The 19,764-nt window shown below is 41.9% G+C and overlaps 1 protein-coding gene across 4 annotated transcripts in view; it reads right to left on the bottom strand.

Moving 5' to 3' along the window:
• csk (C-terminal Src kinase) overlaps positions 1-19,764 on the bottom strand; it is a 78,247-nt gene that overhangs the window by 29,191 nt on the left and 29,292 nt on the right. For 2 of the 4 annotated variants that reach the window (XM_015343728.2, XM_069190695.1), the window contains exon 2: positions 16,080-16,161. The exons of 1 other annotated variant lie outside the window; for it this stretch is intronic. The gene's annotated coding sequence lies outside the window, so the exon portion shown is untranslated. The remainder of the gene's footprint in view (positions 1-16,079; positions 16,162-19,764) is intronic. One more of the 4 variants, XM_015343729.2, reaches the window with a different exon arrangement.

Below are 19,764 nucleotides of genomic sequence, written 5' to 3' on the forward strand. Positions count from 1 at the left end.
ACAGTGATTTAAATGGTGATGATAACCTATCTGCACCGTATACCCTGTACTAAACATTAACTGGATATCTGTTGAAAAACCTAAATTTGATTACCACCTGAACCATAAACCTAACCTTAAAACTAAGGTGTGGGGTGTGTAGTAATGTTTTAGAAGCGTTTATAATATCAATAACAAAGTTCTAGGACATTGTTTTAGACCATTAGGCAGAGTGGTGGGGCTTGAAGGTTGCCGGTTCGTATCTCGTGGCCGGCAGAGGAATCCTACTCCGTTGGGCTCCTGAGCAAGGCTCTTAACCCCAGCTGCTCCAGGGGCACAGAGCTTCTCTCCCTGTCTGTGAGTCTCATGGAGAGCAAGTTGGGGTATGCAAAAAGACAAATTCTGAATACAAGAAATTGTATATGGCCAATAAAGTGATCTCATAGCAGAGACCTAAACTGGAGCAAGGCGAAGATGTAGATGCACATGTCCATCGTTAGAATACTTTTCAAGCCTGCCTTCCTCCTTGGCAACCATGTGAACCAGCTAATCCAGCAAACAAAGTCTTTCAAGAGAGAGACAATGACCAGGAAGCATTTCTACCAATTTGGTATGTCTTGCTAGAATCAACTTAAAGGGGTCTTTTCAAAAGTAAGCAGAGACAGGAGAACGGACAGGGTGAGTGAGAATTACTAATTGCCAGAACGCGTCACGAAATATTATCTGCTCCTTTAAAGAAACCAGTATCCACTTTGCGTGCATTCCCTTGCAAAGGCGCTTTAAGACTGTGGGAACAAAGTAGCAGGTCTGAGCTCACAGAGCAACACTAAGGCACCCTAACTGTTCTGGGGCAATTCAACCGCAACTGACTTTACAGTAAGTTAACAGTAGAAGGAAGTCTCTGATTGCTCCCGGTCAGATAGTATTATTTTATCTCTGTCTTCATGACATAGTGATCTAATAGGCACCTAAGACAGCATGAACTTGAGCTAAATATCACATTTCTAAGAGCGGACCTGTCCTTGTACTGAGTGCCTCTGTCACATCAGCTCTGAGATGTACAAGTGGTGTCTCCCATGAAGCTGGGACACTGGCTCCACTTCTGATACACCATTTTCACGGGACCAGTCGGGTGTACTGTGGCCGAACAGCAGCAGTCAGCAGCCACAGTGCAGTCAGTTCCCATACAGCTCGGGGTCTGACTGCTGCGGATGAAGGGTGAACAACCTTCAGTTTAACATGAAATGCAAACAAATTCCTGTTCCTGGAGCCTGCAAACCAGAGCTGAAAATCCCACTTCAGGCTATCTGGAAATGAAGTGATTAAGCTCAAAGTTTCTCAGTTCATCTTTTTGAAATTTGAAGTTGCTTCTATGTTTAATATTGTATCATTAAAATGAAATATGTGTAAAGGATTTGGAAGATAAATAAAATTATGAAATGCTATCTGCCTACTTTCACTCCTATCATCCAGCCACACAACAACAGAAAGGTGGTCAGACTGTAACTAAGAATATTTTCTCAACTGACTCTCATTAAACTATTATATAATTATTCAACAGCCCAATAAATTAAACATTTCCACCCGGTAGCTCGTTATGAAATAACAAACAAAATACAAAATGCACTGTAATACAAGACAGTTCCCCTATGGTTTTTAGTTTTCTTTAACTTTCTTAGAAGAAAAATACACAGCATTCCCATTTCCATTAAAAGATACAGATCATTACCAAACTTTACAAACTCCAACTCCAGTGCCTTGACAAGGAGCCCCAACAGAACAGGATTCTAAAGCTCCAAAGGACAGAAAACCAGGACTGTAAGCTCAAGACGCTTGGAGAGCATATAAATGAAGAGCATTTACTATTATTTCTCATGATTGATCTTGACTGCTGTGCACTGTCACATTCTCCCTTTGGAATAGAAAGAAATAGATTTCCTCCTGATTCCCTTTTCAACTTTGAGAAATCTCTCCCAGGGCAGTTATTTTGTGGATACAGTGGAAAACTATTTGTAATTCAGGTATTGTAACAATCAGCTTTTTTTGCCATTCATGACACTTCTCCTCAAAGTGCTTTATGATTAAAAGAAAATGAGTACATGAATGTATCGTACAAATACAGCACTATAGAAAGAAAAGAAAAATTGTTGCATGCAGACCAGAGCTCATCATTTATAGTTATGGTATAACTTGTTTTGAGCTACTTTAAAATAAAATCATAGATTTCCTGCAAACACAAGTTAGTGAATTTTTTTTACAAAGGTTTAAATTATTTTTCAAAATGCAACAAAACACTTATTTTAAAAAAGTGGTAATGACATTTTAAGATACAAAAAGTCCTCTGGACCTGCAGTCTGCTGCTGCACAAGCAGAACTAAGAAAGCCCCACTTCTTCCCAGAAGAAGAGTCTCTGGAAATGTGTACAAGCAAGAGGCATGTCAGGTCTCCCCCGACCATGTCACACACTGTTTCAGCTGCAGACAAGACCTGGGCTGATTTCGCAACAAAACTGAGTAGCGCAGTCCAGCGAGGTGCAGAGGGAGTGGTGGTGGAAAGGGGCTTTGCTCAGAAAGCACTGCCCGCTGCCCGGCTTCCCAGCTCGTGCCCTGTGGAGAACGGAGGGGCCCAGCAGTCCTTACCCTCACCACCTCCTCACGTTGCAAACTCTGAAACAGCTAGTCCATCACATTAGGAGCTCGCCTCTCCCTAGACATTTAGCTTTCAAGCCTTCGGGAACCAGGAGCTTGCTACATACCTCTCTTGTGGTTGCTACATGGGTGTTTTGTTAAATATCCAAATCAAACATGGGGACTATGTTTCCATCTATAAAGACTGATGTGGCTTTCTTCAAAATTACAAGAAACAAATGCTGTCTGTCAGCGTTGTACACTACGGTGGCTGCCCCTCATCATGTTCAGCTAACTGTCCAATCCAGTTATATAAATGTTGCCTTTCACTTTTGCGTCTGTACTCACGGGATAAACAGGTTGTTCTAATGGACAAAAAGAGGAAAGTGATATCCTGTGGACAGTGCGAGTTATGCAGAGTCAGGCATGCTGGAGGAACAGTACTTCAGCTGGCATGTGATGGCAGAGCCTGGGTGACTTCTAAAAGCATTAATGGTGATTTGAAATTGAAATTCGAAATGTACAGTGTTGTGTCTTCTGCTCATGGAGGACTCATCTGTCTGAACACAGATCAGCTGCCTCTCCAGGACAAAAAACCTGCAACAGGTAAAGACTTCCTTATCAAACACAATTGTCTACTTATTCTTACATTCCACTTCTGCACCTTACCTTCACAAAAACAAATTCAATTGTCCTCTGAAAGGGTGGCTATACACCTTTTGCTTGAATTGCATGCTCAGTAACTGTAAGAAAATAAGTGAAGTTGTAACCTCATTGGAAACATAAAAATCAGGCCGTGTATTCTCAGGTGCTGCTAAAAACATGTAGTAACGATCCTGAAAGCAAAATTAATAGTACATTGAATTCTAGCCCACAGACTGCAAAGAAATTATACTCAAAGCACCCTGGAAGCAACCACTTCTGTCTCTAACTTTGTTGAGAAAACTAAAAACTGATGCACGCACATTCACACAGGAAGCTGCAAAAACCTCCAAAAAAGGGAAGAGACTGATGCAGATTTTCCGATGCCTCAGTCAGAGAGGGGCAGGGGGGTGTTTTCAGTTTTGGCAGGTGGATGAAGTCATATGAATGGTTTCTACAAGAGGAGAGCATTCAGCCCAACGAGCACACCTTCCAGCAGACACCGCCCAGAGAGCAGGCACTCAATTCAAACAGACCGTGTTAATCCCAGCCTAGCCCCTAGGTTAGGCCCCTGTCTTCACAGTCCGCACAAGACACCAATCAGTGTTGGGAGGAGAGTGATTAGAATAAACCTTGGTATCAATAAAATGCCACATCAATAGGTTAACGTAACTATTTATACATACGACAAATTTCAACCTCATCAGGTCACCTCATAGTTTAACCACAATGAAACAAGCAATTTAGTTCATAAGACAACAGGGGACACTACTTTACACTGAGAGCTGTGCCTGGCTGTTGCTGAATGGGTACAAGTCTAGCATAGAACCAAAACAAGCAAAATGAGTCAAACCAACCCGTGTTCATAAATTCTCCAGGGACAAAAGCACCAATCTGAAGGAAGATAAGCTATCAGAAAAATTGTTAAGCTTTGTTTTAGTTATTTTCAGCTGAAGTATTTTAAAAAGATTCACAAATAAGGTCCTACAACAAAGAAGCTTGAGTGTGCAGTTGGAATCGGATGGCTCGTGGTCAGTACTGCAGAATATGAATGCAGAAAGACATATTAGCAAGACTTCCGTGTGAAGTTATGTACAGCCATGTACACAGGCCATTCAGTTCACAGCAATTTGTCAGAATTATTTTGGTGAATGACAAAACCCAACCTTCACAAATAAGGAGCTGTACAACATAAGATTATTGATTTACCTGTGTCGGGGTTTTACAAGTGTAAAGAGCTTAAATACTATAAGTGTTCTCTACAGGACGCGGTTTTTGGAAACTGACTACTGCATCCTGTGATAAAACAGGAAGCTTTTAATTGCAGTCTGCTGCAGATATTTATGCAAACTATGAGAACCAAATTTATCCTCTATGGTACAGTTTTAAAGAGGTTTACCCCTTCCAGCAGAAATTCAAAAATAACCCTCAACAAAACCTGTGCTCAATGAAAAAAACAGAACTGAAACACTTTGACTATATAGAGAACTAAAAGTTTACGTTTATACAACAAAGTTCAACATCTGGTTTTGTTCATAGCATAATTATCAATTTTGCATTTTAACACTTTGCCAAGTGAAATCTTAATCTCTTAATGGAGCCAGGGCATCAGTGATTTTAAAACAGATGACCTAAAAGACTAAGTAAGGCGACATAAAAGAGGCTGTACTATATTACCCATTTCAGGAAGGCATCTACAGTAAATTTTCCACATGAAAGGTGCTGCTGTCAATCAGATCGAAAGGTTTCTCATGCTTGTTATCTCCAGTCTCGCGCAGACAGGGCCAGCTCCACGATAACATTCTCTGAGCATAAAGAGTGTTAAAACCATCCTTCAAACACAGATATGCACTGAAAATAATTTGAACTACATATTTTAAAACAATATATTTCTCCCCTAAATGTTTTTATAATGAATACTGATAAAGCACGAGACAGAATAAAACACTTTATATTTAGGGAACATTATAATATGGAATAAAAGGGAAAATAGCTTTGCACATTCCACTCTGCCTCTTGTTTATACACCGCTCCCAGACAAGCACAGAAGTCTCGTCACAACTGCTGAGGAGAATCACTGGACGGCTCCAATTCATTCAGGAGATTCTGGCCCCTAAAACTTCATGAAAGCAAGTGGCCCTTCTCCATCGCATAAATGCAAATCAATTACAGAATAAAATGCAACTGTTTCATCCTTAAAATTAATGCAGAGGGCAACTGCAGTTACACGCCAGTTGTCAAAAAAGAAACTTTTGTTTTAAAGACCCCTTTTCCATGCACAAAACATGCCAATGCAAATCCACATCTGTTAGCCAACTCTTACTAACATTTGGCTGCATCTTACTGCCAAGCTCACACAATGGTTTGTTTCTAATGACTTGCAGGGTTGAGACTCTGAGACTGTAAACACAATTGAAGCTGCTCTGACAAATTCCTGAGTACTGAGTCCTGCGCAGGAAATACTACCTTGAGGGAGTTGGCAGTGTAGTTTCGAAAACCAGGCTGGGGGAGTTCAGTCTACGTCTTCTGTTTCTTCCTTGGCAAACTGAGCCCACAGTGAGGTGTTTTCCCACAGATGGCGCTAAGCATACTTCACTGTTGCTCATGACTAACATGCCCCTGTGCTCTTTTAAAAACCAGCTTTGTTCATTCATGTCATTTGCCTACGCGCACAAGGTTGTAAACCAAACTTTGCAAATAAACGGGCATGCAAACTTAGCAAAAAGCACAATAGGATATTACATGTAAATAACATTTGCAATTTGCAAGCTGCTCTATATGGCCTCAGTGTAATAATACAGTTTTATAGGTTTATAGTTTTTCCTCTTCTTGTAACGGGGTGAAGACAGCTGACACACTGTAAAGCTCAAAACTTCATGAGAAAGACCGGTGCTGGGGCTGCCGACAAGAACTCGCAGCCTCCACAGCTCCATCCAGCTGAGCCCTGGCTGTGTGCATTCTCATGATTCTTGGGAGCTGCTGCTGAATCCCATCTCTGGGATGCTGGGCCAGGTCCCTGAGCTACGGTTGGCATAGCAACCTCCCTGTTACATAACAGCCTCTCCCCACTGATAATAATTAACTTCATTACCATCGGCACCATGGGACAGCTCTGCTCTGCAAGGGCTTCACATTTTCACTCTCCCTGCATGGAAGGCAAAATCTATCAGTTTCACAGAGGCCACCTCATTATACACAGGAGCCTCAGCCAAAATCCAGCAGGGACCAAATTTCAATACATCTATTCCTGAACAAAGTGTATTTGACGTCCTGGTCTCATCACTGCCCATTTATGCCGACTCTCAACATAATTCTGTACTCTGCCTTTGCATAATTTCTGTTAACCCTGAATTTCTCTCTGTGCTTTTTTAATAAAAAGCAATTTCATTCCTGAAAAGAAAAAGAAAACATAAATCATGAGACTGACTAGATGCAAAGCAGAATTAGCTGGTGAAAGATGGCATCTTTTCTCACAGGCTTGATATATGTGCTACTCCACATTGACCCTAAAACCTTCAGATCTGTTCACAGCCGACAATCTCACGTCAGAGACTGACCCCTAATTCCTGGTGAAAACCAACACCAGACACATGGGAAAAAGTACCCTGAAAAAAATAATGCTTAAAGACCTATTTCACATCATATCCTGTGGGAGACAGATTATCCAGCAACTGAAAAGCAATGATGGCACTACAAAAAACAAAGCTTTGAACAACCAACTTTTAAACCTAACTATTTTGGAGAGCCCTACAGAGGTATTGGGATGTTTTAAGTAGCGCTTGCTATTAACAGAGATAATTGTATTTTCTGATACAGTCATGTCATTGAATCATGTCACTGTTCTCAAACTAGCTTCATCACTGAACCAAAATCAGAACAAGTAGCATTATGAAAAATATTTCTTCAGTGCTGAAATGAAAACACTCAAGTTTTCAAAAGCCAAAAATGGAAGCTCATCGGGCAGAAAGAACCAATATAATGTGTAGTGTAGCTGAAGCACAGTATCTGGCACAAGAGAATGGCTGTACGCAACTCTCAGTAACACACCACAAATTTGAAGCACAGAGAGAACGCAATACAAAAAAAAGTGATACTGTAAAAAATAAAAAGTGTGGACATTTTTTCACTAGCATTGAGATTTTTCCGTGTGCAGGGAGTAAGTTGTGTGTTTGAAAGGCTCAGGAGGCTTCTGTGGTCGCCACCCAGAGCAGACAGCAGGCCAGCTGCAAGCAGCTCTCCTCAGTCCTGCCAGTCCCCAAGCACAGCACTGCTCTGCACAGGGCCTGAAGGACACGCCAAGGTGGTGACATCACAGGCACAGCTGCTTCGACTGCGAGCAAGCCTTAGTCATTCTTCACAAATATTCAGAGAAAGCACCGCTTTTCCAACTATTACTTCCAAAACTTCACAAATTCTTCACAAGAGTTGATCAGAAACACGCACTATCGGTTTGCTCAAACGCGGTTTTAAAAACCGCGGTTGTTGTAATGATATTTTCCACGAAAGCTCCAGTATACTTACCTTTAATATGTTTTTATTATTAATTTAAATCTACAAAGAACACTGCATTCCTTCAACAGGCCCAGCTTAGCTCAGAGCCTCAGCCATTCTCACACCCTGCACTCGTCTTTCAGAGAATCACCGCTGTGAAGGGAAGGAGCCAGGCCCCGGGCTGACAGTGAAAGGGTGTGGTCGCTAGCTCAGGAAGATGAAAGGCATCCCTGTGCTGACGGCATGTTGAAAAATACTCAGAGAGGCTCTTAGCACTTTGCAGCAATTACACATATTAGACTGGGGGTGGGGAGATGGAAAACCAAAAAGAGACGGCAAGTTAACAGGAAGCTATTGTGAGTTAATCAAGTTAACTATTGTGAGTCTGGCACAACAGTCCTGCACTCTGATTCGGTCAGTTTAGGGAAGCTAAAAATTAAAGCTCATTACAGTCACTCTGCTTTGTCATACATTTTCAAAACTGCAGTGATTTACTTTCACTATTTCTTCCTCTTATTTATGCATTACTAAGGATACCTGTTTAAAAATAGTCCGATTCTTAAAACTATAGTATGCAGAAAAGTCATGTGAGTTTCGCACTGAACTCTCTCCAGGGGGGTAGTGGAGGTGCTGTATGTGGAAATAGAAGTCTGCAACAGCAAGTGCTCACTCTTTGCCTGAGCTGAGTACCATGAGTCACTGGCAATTGGAGACATAACCACCTAGTTTCCAGATTTCCTTAGAAGGATGCAAGGCTGGACCTGATCAGTACAAGGATGGCAGACCTCTAAGAAAGAAAAAACATGAGGTTGTAAGTTGTATTGGTGGACTAATGAGTGGCACAAAGTTCACGTTGGCAGAGGTGGTGATGGACGAGGTTAACAGGCTAGGAAGTCACTTCTGAGTCATGCCAAAACGGTGCCGAATTTCTTACTAATCAAGTTACATTATTCTGCTTGATGAAGCAACTATACAGCACTTATTCAATTCAGGGTCAGGCTTTTAATCTGCCACTAAAACAAGGCTAATCCAGCTGGTAAGGCTATAAAACCCAACCCTGCTCACCTCGGGGCATAAGCGAACGAGACTGCAGTAAACGCACACCGTCTCTGCCTCCAGAAATAATACAGAACAGTTCTGCTAGCCACAATGTGATTGTATGACCTTATTTTACTGAATCAAGTTTCCACAGTGATCATCCAGTGTGGTTCTGCTGACGTCTTTGCTACCATGTTATTAACAACTATATAGTTCAAGCATAAAGATATTTAGCAATAACTGTTTGAGGACATCTTGCTAGACTTTTAGCAAGAAACATATACACTCTAAGTATTATTAAAACAATTGCAATTGCATAATTACTACATCTCAGTACATTTATACAAAACCTGTTAATTAGTAAACACGTTAAAGGCTTTGGAGAATCGGGATCCAGATATGCAACTCTTGGTAGTGTATAGCACAAGCTGATATATATCCAGGTGCCACCCATTTAAGCAGTTACACCAGCATAACCAAGCTAATAGAACGTAGATTGACATGCAGGTCAGTACTTGGCCCTAATGAGATGAATGAACAGAAAAGATCGAGTAATATTACTTCAGTACTGTCTGTTCACGTAGCTAGAACCTTATGCAACTGTGACACTGGCCTTGATAAAGACTCAGCATGGCTTACCAGCAGCAAATGGCACGCATCCCTGCCCTGAAGAAATGAGAGCTCTGCGCTGACAGAGAAGTGCTGTTGGGAACAAGGAAACCATCTCCAGTTACACCCTGCGCTCTGAGACACGATCTTGAAAGTGACAGGAGAAGCAGAAGGTCTGTGCCAAGACCAGTCTTCCCAAACACAGGATTTCTCTTCATTTCTCCCACATTCTCACCTCTTCCTCCGCTTGGAGAAGGATTCCTTCACACAGTCCTTCAGGCATTTCGAAACTGCCTCTTTAACCAGGATGTCAATGTTTTGTAAACACTGGGCATGGCCATTCGAAAGACACCAAATCTGATGTACAGTTGGAGTAGCTCCACAAATTGTATCATTACAGAACAAACATTTCTGTAATACACTTTGCGCCTGGGGATATTTCCATTTTTCACATCTTGGTAAATTCTGAAGTCTGGACCAGAACTAGTCCTCCAGGCTGCTGGAGATCTAACCTCGGCCACAGCTGCTGGAGGAGTGGGCCTACATTCTGTTAATACATCACTTTGGATGCTACAGACTCATCTGTCACTATTGGTTTGGAGAAAAACAGTTCTTTGCAGCCCAAAGACAAAACACAGCACTGAACAGCAGGATCCAGAGAGCTGACCTTATGCAAGTGTGATAGACTTTGATTAAGAATGATAAACTCCACTAAACAGCTGCGGCTTCATAATACATTGTTTTTGAAGCGTCCAGCTGACTCTCTATATCCAGGGTGAGCTTAAGCACAACATGGACAGTACAAGTCTTTATTTCAAAAGGACTTAAACCAAATTACTAATTTCTCTACTAGCTAGTTGACCTTTTTCCACTGTAGGTTAAAGGATTTCCATGAAAAGGAAATGCCTGTAATCAATGGAAACATTCAGTTTGCACTGCTGCAGAACAAAGATACACACATAATTTCAAGGAAACTGAGTGTATTTAGAACACGAAGATGCAACCAATGTCACTGATGTCATGGATATTTATTATTAACATAGCTCACTCTTACACTTCTCAGAATGGATACACATTACTGAAGCACTGTCAGTGAACAAAACCTTACTGCCCGTCTTCGAAACAAAATTTGATTCTGAGAGATTTCTAATGCTGTTTGTTCAAGAATAGCCCCGATTCGCTGAGCAATTAGTGTACTGCACTTGTGAACTGCTAGAGCGTTATGAGGGACCCTGTCCAGCACTGAACAGGTCAAGAGAGGTGTAGCACACAGCTATCAAGCATCTCTGCTCCTCACAGTCCGCTGCCCAAGAATCACACAGAGCTGCACTGTGTGTCTCAGGAGCATTCAGCTCTCGTGCAGCAGCTAGAAAAAACTCAGAGCCCCCTTCACAATCACTTCCTCTGCTATCCAGGCGGTAAAGGTCACTTTTTATCCAATTCAATTAACATCGGATGGCCTAAGTAATTCTTTCCTGTCCCAGTCAACGGGGAGTCCAGTAAGCTGACTTGCAGGTGTCTGCGATGCACTACGTTCGGAGAGAGACACCCGAAGAGGGGTGGAACAGGCCGGGTAAGTCCACCTGTGCAGGCCGCTGAGGGCTTTATAATCAGTCAAGGCCCAAGGACACTTTGTGTAATTCCACGTATGATTCCCTGAACAGATATTTATTGACTGAAATAAAACATTTTGTAACTAAATTAAAATACATTCAATCAAAACTGAAGAACTTCTGGGTGATAACTGATTTTGACCCTCATGTGCAGAATACTGTAAAAACATAATTTTTCTATCTCAGAAATATTAACAGACTAAGATGGAGTCTTTCACTGCCAAAAAAGCAGATCACCACATTCGTCTTTTCTAAAACCGATTACTGCCATGCCCTGTTCGCAGGAGTGTCTAAATCCACACCGAACAAATTCCACTACACTCTGCAGCCAGAATCCTGACCAGGTCGCGTGCAAGTGATCACATTATTCCAGTCTTGCAGTCCTTGCACTGGCTTGCTATCAGCTTGTGTTGACTTCAAAATCCTCCGCTATAAGGTGCTACATGGCTGGGCACCTCAGTACCGATCTGACTTAGAATCTCTCTATTCCTCATCTCACAAATCTGACTCTGGTCTTCTACATATCCCCCAAGCTTGTTTACATTCTATGTGTGACAGGGCATTCACCTGCTGCACCCCAGGCTCCGGAAGTCTTTCCCTAAGGATATCAGAGAGCTTTTCCTTTCAGAAAGGCTTTTATTTAATTAGCGTCTGTGTCAACTCCGTTTGCTAATGACCTTGTATCTTCTGCGGCACATCTAACTGCTTGTGTCTCATGTGTGCTTATTTTGTAGGCTACTGCTGCAGGGTGTCAAGCTCCACAGGACTAACTGCCAAGTTCCTGCCTGACACAACGCGGAGGCTGCTGCTGCAGACAGACTGAAAGGGTGCATCTGGGTCAGTCATCTAGCGCCAAACTTCAGCCTGTAAACATCTAAAACAAGGTGTCCAGTCTGTACTCAGACATCTACACTCCATATGGTTTTACAAGGTTAGAATACTGCTGTCCTCTGTCCTTCTCCATTCCCTGCTGAGACATTACCAAGCATACCCTGTTACCTGAAACCAAACTTTGAAAAAGCTTTATCACTGTGTATACTTAATTTAATTTACTGCATAACTGGTTTCTTCTTTTCAAATGCTACTACTAATATTTATGTATTTTTATTTTGTACTTAAGACTATAAAAGGAGATGTAAATCAGTACATGAACAACTGGAGAGGTGGGTGACTGCAGTTTATCCTCTCAAAACTTTGTATGCTGGCAATGGGGTTAGACCGCATGGCTTCATGAATGTCTGTATGCAGGTGTTTGCTTCCTTCCCTTCAGTCTTTTACTGCTGTTTGAATACATGACTCCACATACAATTTGAAGTGGGTGTTGTCATCCTCTGGGATGCTGTTACCCCCGGACCCTCAGGAAAGCCCCCCAGTACAAGAGCACACAGCAGCGCCACCACCAGGCCCTCAGGACGTCCCTGAGCCAGCGGCGTGGGCCTGCGCCAGGAGCCACCTCCCTTCCAGTGGGACTGAGCACAATGCTCACAGCACCTGGGCTGCAGAGAAATAGGCTGCCGAAATTCAAAACAACTCCATAAAACCAGTTCCAGTACATGACCTCATTCGGGTCAGTTGAGGTTAGTGGTTGTCCTCTGTTTCGATATTAATCGACGGGGGGGGGTCATTCATTACGCTGCCTCCGCAGGTACTACCTTCCATTGTTATCTGAAGTACATATTTGGTCCTAAAACAACTCGCATGTACGACAACGTCCTCTGCTTCTGTGTGCCTAAAGCACTCAGCAGAACATCTGTCCCTCTCCCTGTGAGGGGAAGCCCTGGAGCTCTGCATGATTCTTCTCAAACTCATTAAGCACTTCTACAGTCTTTGCCATCTGCCTCACAGTCGTTTTTTTGTGTGCTTAGAAGCACGTCTCCTTTCAATCCTCTTGTACCACTTAAGTTTGAGCACTCATTTATTTTTACCTCGGAAAATTTCAGGCAAGGTTTCGTACTCCAGGACCAGAGGACGCCCCACGTGTCCATGGACTAGGACGTTCTAACACTGCACCACTGCAGAGCTCTAACGACAGAGTCCTTGTGACAAGACAGGTAGCACAGGAGGTCAGGACCCTCCATCTGCTGTGCCTTTGTGTTTCAGCACATAGCTGTGTGTGAACGATGCAGCCAGTGTGTGCAGAACACTATCTGAACAGACATCAGAAAGAGAGCTGCACGTTTCTGCTTGTATTAAGAGTTGTTAAAAGGGTGATTGCGTCATGTTTACTGTACATACTGTATTAGATGTCACATTATTCAGATGTAACAAAGTGGAAATAACGGCAATTTTAATTACAAAAAGGTATACATTTGTTTAAAATCAATCAATGAAACCTGATAACATGGTTAAGAGAAATTCCAATCCTCTAACTGTAGTAGGTGCATCAGTTTCCCTATTTTTTGTTCACAGAATGTTAATAACTCATTATAATTTTTGGCAGCTGGTCTTCAGTTTCAGGATTCACCCTGGTAGTTGTCTTTTTAACTCCTTCTGGAAAACACCATTAGAGTAATATACTTCCTACAGCTGTATCAGGGATGATGCCAAAGAAAGATCAGGAACTTGGCAAATTCCTTCATTGCAAAATATTCCAACACACCTATTTTGAAATTGCCTTTAATCTGAAATTATTAATCGTGTCATTTTAAATTCTCCAGACCAGCAATATTTTTCGTAACGTTGCAACCAAAATTGTAGCCAATATTCTAAATAAGGTCTAAATAGTGTTTTATATAAGATTATCACTACACCCTTGGTTTAATTTGAACTATATATATACAAATGTTCTGTTTGTATTTTAATGCACCTTGATACATTGTCTAGAAAAAATACTTTCTTACATAAATTTAAGATCAAAGTCTTTTTACCCAAGTAGCTTCTTCAAGCTCAGTATTTTCTATTTTATATGCTGTAGTTAGTCTTGGGACCAAAACTGGTAAAGTGAGGAGAAACACTGGAGGCAGTAAAACAAAGAGTGAAAGCTGGATGGAACAAGTGGAGAGAAATAACTGGAATAATCTGTGACAGGAAAATTCCTAGAAAGTTCAAGTGCAAAATGTACAAGACTGTGATTAGACCTGTACTACTATATGGAGCTGAATGCTTGGCAGTTGGAAAGAGGGAAGAGAACTTGATGAGAAGAACTGAAATGAGGATGTTGAGATGGATTCTGCAGATTTCAATGAAGGATAAGATCAGAAATGAAGAAATCCGTAGACGATGTAGGGTGGTGGATGTAGTTGAGAAGATGCGAAGGTTACGGTGGTATGGACATATCATGAGGACGGACGTTGAGGAAGTAACAAAGAGGGTAATGGAATTTGAGGTGGAAGGTAACAGAGGAAGAGGCAGGCCTAGAAAGAGATGGATAGATTGTGTGAGAAAAGATATGGAGGTATGTGAAGTGAGTGAGGAAGATGTGCTTGACAGAGACAAGTGGAGAAGAGCAACCAAAGCAGCTGACCCCAGGACAGTCTGGGACTGAGGCTGTGAAAAAGAAGAAGAAGAGTTAGTCTTGGGACCTTCATGTAACACTGAGCTGATGTCTACATCCCTCCGGCCCCCAGCTGATCCACTGTGTAGCTGGCGCCACGTTCGGGGGAGAGGGCCATCTTCTGTAGGGGGGATGCTTTGAAATCCTTTGAAAGCATTTAATAAACGGAAGGAATATGTATTCTTTAAATTAAGCCTTATTTGCCAGAATCTTGTCCAGTCTTGAATTTCGTCTAAATATTTTTTAAATTCCCTTTTAAATTTACAGCATGTTTTCTAATCCTCCAATTTTGGTAAATTGAAAGATCTGAAAGATCACTACGTTGCCAATGACACCAGAGTGCAGATCACTGACATAAATTAGGGAGAGCAGAGGGCCTAATATACAGTAGATTCTTGTTGGTAATCTACTAACTATAGCTCCCCAGTTTGAGTATTCCACGGATTGTCTTTTATCCACTGATCTAACCAAATTCATCCAACAACTTAAAATGTCTGCTGCCTGCAATTCAAGAATTGACCTTTGAGGAACTTCATCAAAAGCCTTGTGAAAGATGTAAATATAGTCTACATGTGCCTATTACTGTAAAGAGTTCCTAAGACCAGAATTTAGTGGCTTGTCACTTAAAAGAATCATCAGAGACCAGATCTTCTGATCATATAAACACACATAGCGTTTGTCTAAAACCTGCAGTTCAGTAGTAGTTATTTAGAGCACAGCACTTTTCTTATAATCATTAATACAATTCCTATAACAAAACGACTGTAGAGAAATGTTGACTGTAAAGAAATGCTTTGTCTTGAATAATACAATAATACAATAAACACAATGGAGAGCTGATGATACAGCACAGTAACCGTGAGTTTGGCAGACAAGGGCCGAGTCAGGCTCTGCCAGGAGAGCTGAGCCCCAGTATCTGCAGCTCTAGCTGTAGAAAGTTTACAAGCACTTCTGCATGTAGTCAACCCTGACTTGCATATGCAAACAAAACAAAGAAATTGGTTGTACATTACAGTCACCAGCGATACAGTAACAGTAAGCAAAACAAGGTCTTCAACATAATGTTAAACACATTGTCCAGCTAACGTCCCTCATCCTTGCCTACTGCTCTCTCCATCTTCAAGCCCCTTCCCTTCTCCTCTCTCTATACCTCCTCTAGGCTCATGGCTACATGCCTCACTCCTCTCCCTCAGCACAGATCCTCTGGGCAAGATCTCTGCCTTCGAACCCGGTGCCCAGCACTGCTGTACATGACACCACCAGCAGCAGCAGACCAGATCACATCACAAGCACTCGAATTCAATGCAATCCTGTGCCACACTTTTTTACTTGCTATCCTGCATTCCTGCTTTAATGATCCTCTGGATCCTTAAAGCTGTAGCCTCCATGTTTGTTAAACCAATCTACTTAGTACAATGCATTAAGTTACTGTTTTAGAAAGTCCAGTAAGATTTGAATCCATTTTTATTAACATGAAATCAAACATCCTAAATAAAGTAATAAAGAATGATCCTAGAAACTGGTTTTTATTTTGTGAATTTGAAGCGCTATGTGTGATGTTTAACCGGATATGGAAACTGATCTTGCCTCACTCCGGAGCTGACCTGGAAAGACAGGAGCCACACCCACGAGTCCGCGCCAGGCGCACTGCCGCTGCTCACTCCACAGTCTGGAAGGGGAAACGCACAGTGTCAGTCGGGAGACATGCAGAAAGCAGCACCAGTTAAACACAGAACACTCCTGCTGGCCAGTCTGGGACGTCCTGCAGCATGGCGCAGTGATCGCCCAGGCCACTGGCTCTCAGTCTGCTCCTGCAGCACTCCTGTGTCCACTGGATTGTCTTCCAGCTGAGCCCAGGAGATACTTCACACAAAGCGTTGCGGGAGAGTGGAACAAGCTACCTAGCCATGCAGTTGAAGCCGTCTGGATGAGACCATTGGATCAATTAACGACTGACTCTACCAAATGGGTCAGATGGGCCGAGTGGCTCCTCTCGATCATAACTGTGGTAATGTCCTTGTGCGCCATCCCTGACCACTCTGGCTGGAGCTGCACCTTTAGTTAAGGTGAAGTAGTGCAAGAAGGAAATAATTCTGCAATGCTTTTTCTTTATTGTCGACCTCACGAATGCCTCTTAATTTATTTTCATTTGTAATCTTACTTCCCAATTAGACAACATTCAAATCACGAACAACATCGTCTTTTTCCAATAGAGCCTCAGCTTTCAGATTGACTTCTTTTACAGACGTCCTGTATTTTCGTATGACACACTGTATGCACTGAGCCAATAACCTTCAGCTGAGCTGCACATGAAGGTTCAGTCCACTAATGTTCCTTAAGGGTGCAGAAAAAAAACACAAAAAAAACAGTAAACCAGTTCCATGATTGGGTTATATGCAAATATACAATAATCTAACATTTAATGTGCCCATTTGCACAACCTGAGCAGGCAAGGATTAATAACATTATCACAATAATAACCTGCACTAAAAATTTCGACTTGCGGCCATGTTCAACACAAATCATGAAAACACCAAAAGCAAATCCTGCGGTATTTAAGATTCATCTCTGGGCCAGGATGACTGTGAACCCAGGAGCGGGACTCCTCTTTCCTTTGGTCTGGAAATGAATAGGCCAGACCTGCCAGCAACATCCAAAGGTCCGTTCGATTCCTTATTTAGCATAAACACAACCAGTATCTCAATGCGATTCTCCCACACTAGCGTTCTGGTTTCTTTCGGTGCAGAACCTGCACTTTAAAAAAATAACTGTTTCATTTCCAGCACGCCTTTTTAATTGTGGTTTTGCTCAATGTCTCTCTGGGAGCTGCTGTGGTCCCTTCCAGCTGTAACGTCTACGTCACTCAGAAAGCACTTCCCTCTGAACCGAGTGAAATTCTGCAATTACTGTTCAGTCCTCCCTTGTGTCCTCCCCACAAGGGAGCTGTTTCAGAAAGAAAATGCAACTCTTTAACTGTGCATAGACAAGTTATACAACCTGAGGCAGAACACACTGCAGTGCTGGGGGAAAGCCTGCACATGGTTCTGCAACATCCTGCAAGAACTAAGATCCTTTATGGTCCTGGTCAATATTCCACAAATGAAGGGGATCCGAGCAACAGGTTCTGTGAGAAAGAGTCTTCTTTTTGGCATCCTGTAAGAGTGTTATATGCTTAGAATTTTGATAAGGAATTTAATTTTAAGTTTAAGTATTTAGGGAAGTATTTGTGGAACCCCATTTGAAAACTGCTCAGGATTGAAAACTAACTTAACAGGGTCCTTAAATAACACATGGAAGTAATTTAGAAAAATGAACTCCATAGCTGAGTTAAACATTATACTTTCTGGCTTAGAGTACCTCATCTTCATGAGTGATTATCAGATATTTATTTTCAACCAACAGTGGCTATCTTGTAAGCCTGTACTTTCTTGCAGCAGTAACCAAACAAGACCTTCTCAGGTTGCAGGTCATTGTGAACTCTAACATGAGAGCCCACAGAACTTCAGTAGGATGTTCAGTAGCATCCTGCACAATTCTTACATAAGATCCTCTGAGATCTTATAGTGCCGAGTAAGATGATCGTCCAGAACATAATTTCTTCTTCAGATAGGCTTTTACTTAATTGTTTACTACATCTGCCCCTTTGTATCTTCTACCACACTCAAAACCCTTGTTTTTTATTGCACAAACTCTTATCTGATTTCAGTTTTTTTCTTTTCAAGTTCAATACTTGATAACAATTAGTTGCATGAAATTTGTTTTTTTGCTTTCCTTGCAGTAAAGTGCTAAAGTGCTTTGAGAAGCTACTTTTAAAGACGTTATATAACAAAGTTTATTATTTCTTACATTATATATTTGCTTAATCAAAACCACTCTTTTCTTAAATAACCAAAAGGGTTTATATTTAAGACTTTTTTTAGATGCAACAGTGTATCATGTAAAAAAAAGAATAATTAAGAAGCAGCATATGTGAAATAAGAATATTACTTAGCCCAATGAAAGTGATCATTTAAATCAGGTGGTTATATATTTGGTGAAAAGTAAACAAGGCTGAGTTCGTACAGCTATGTCCTATATAACAGTCAGACGTTTAGTGAGTATGGCCTTAACGGAAATGCATTGTGCTACAATCAGGACAGTTTTCAGAGGACCTGAGAAAAGAGTAGCAGATGCTCATCAGCCTGCAAAGGATAACAAAACATTTCTAAAAATATGGGGCTCCACCGTCAGACAGATTAGTCTACAAAAAGAAAATTCTAAAGACCATGGTGACTCTCTCCAGGACTGATCATCCTGCCAAGATCTTCCCACAGGCAAAAATGAAAGTCATCCAGGAAGTTACAAAGAACCCCAGAGCAACATTTAAGGACCTGCAGGCCTCTCTCACTGCAGCTGGCTGTGTTCATGCCTCAACTATCGGGAAAATGCTGAACAGGAATGTTTTTCATGAGAAGAAAACCACAGTGCTCACACACGAGTGTATTCCCTCTTTCCCACAGGCCGAGCCACAGTGCTCATTCCACCCGAGACAGCTCGCTGGTCAGGCCAGCTCCAGGAGGTGGGACTCGCCATCCCCAGCAGCGCCCGGCTAGCCAGAGTCAGGCCAGCGATGTCAGAAGTGCACAGTGCAAGCTCAACCTTCCCCGGCCGAACCATGCAGGAACTCCCTTGTGTCCCGTTGTATTAATGAGGAGCTCCTTTGCAGAATAGTGCTTAAACCCATCTTGCAAGTAGGCAGCACACACCTCTTCTCACTAACCAGAAGGAAGCAAATATATTTGCTTTCCTGTAACTCTAACACAGCAAACACTAAAATACATGGTCCTTCATGTGAACATTTAAAGTAAAATTTCTTAAACCAGTTAGCAAAAATAAAGAAACTCCCCTTAATCCAGATATGGAATACGAATAAGACACCAGCCTCTTTTTCTGCAAAAAATACTGTTTGCTCACTCAGTTCCTTTTACCGTAAATACAGCTTTTTAATATCCTATCATATCATGTGTGCCAGCGACGTCTAAGTCTCTTTGTAACTCAACCAACAGGCACCATCTGCACCTTCCGCTCCAGAGCTCTGTGCTGCTGCTGTCTGCAGAGTGACTTGTCTGCCAGAAGTGATTCTAAAAGAGTTCACAAAATCCAATGGCTGGAACTGCCCAGCGCAACGAGACGTCAACGGATTAAAGGTTCCTTGTTTCAGATCAAGACTTCTTGCAAGTTCACATCCTCTTTCGTATGTAACACGAGGTTTTAGCCTCCATGCAGTTTTTTT

Source organism: Lepisosteus oculatus, chromosome 5, assembly GCF_040954835.1.
Source record: "Lepisosteus oculatus isolate fLepOcu1 chromosome 5, fLepOcu1.hap2, whole genome shotgun sequence".
Taxonomy (NCBI): domain Eukaryota; kingdom Metazoa; phylum Chordata; class Actinopteri; order Semionotiformes; family Lepisosteidae; genus Lepisosteus; species Lepisosteus oculatus.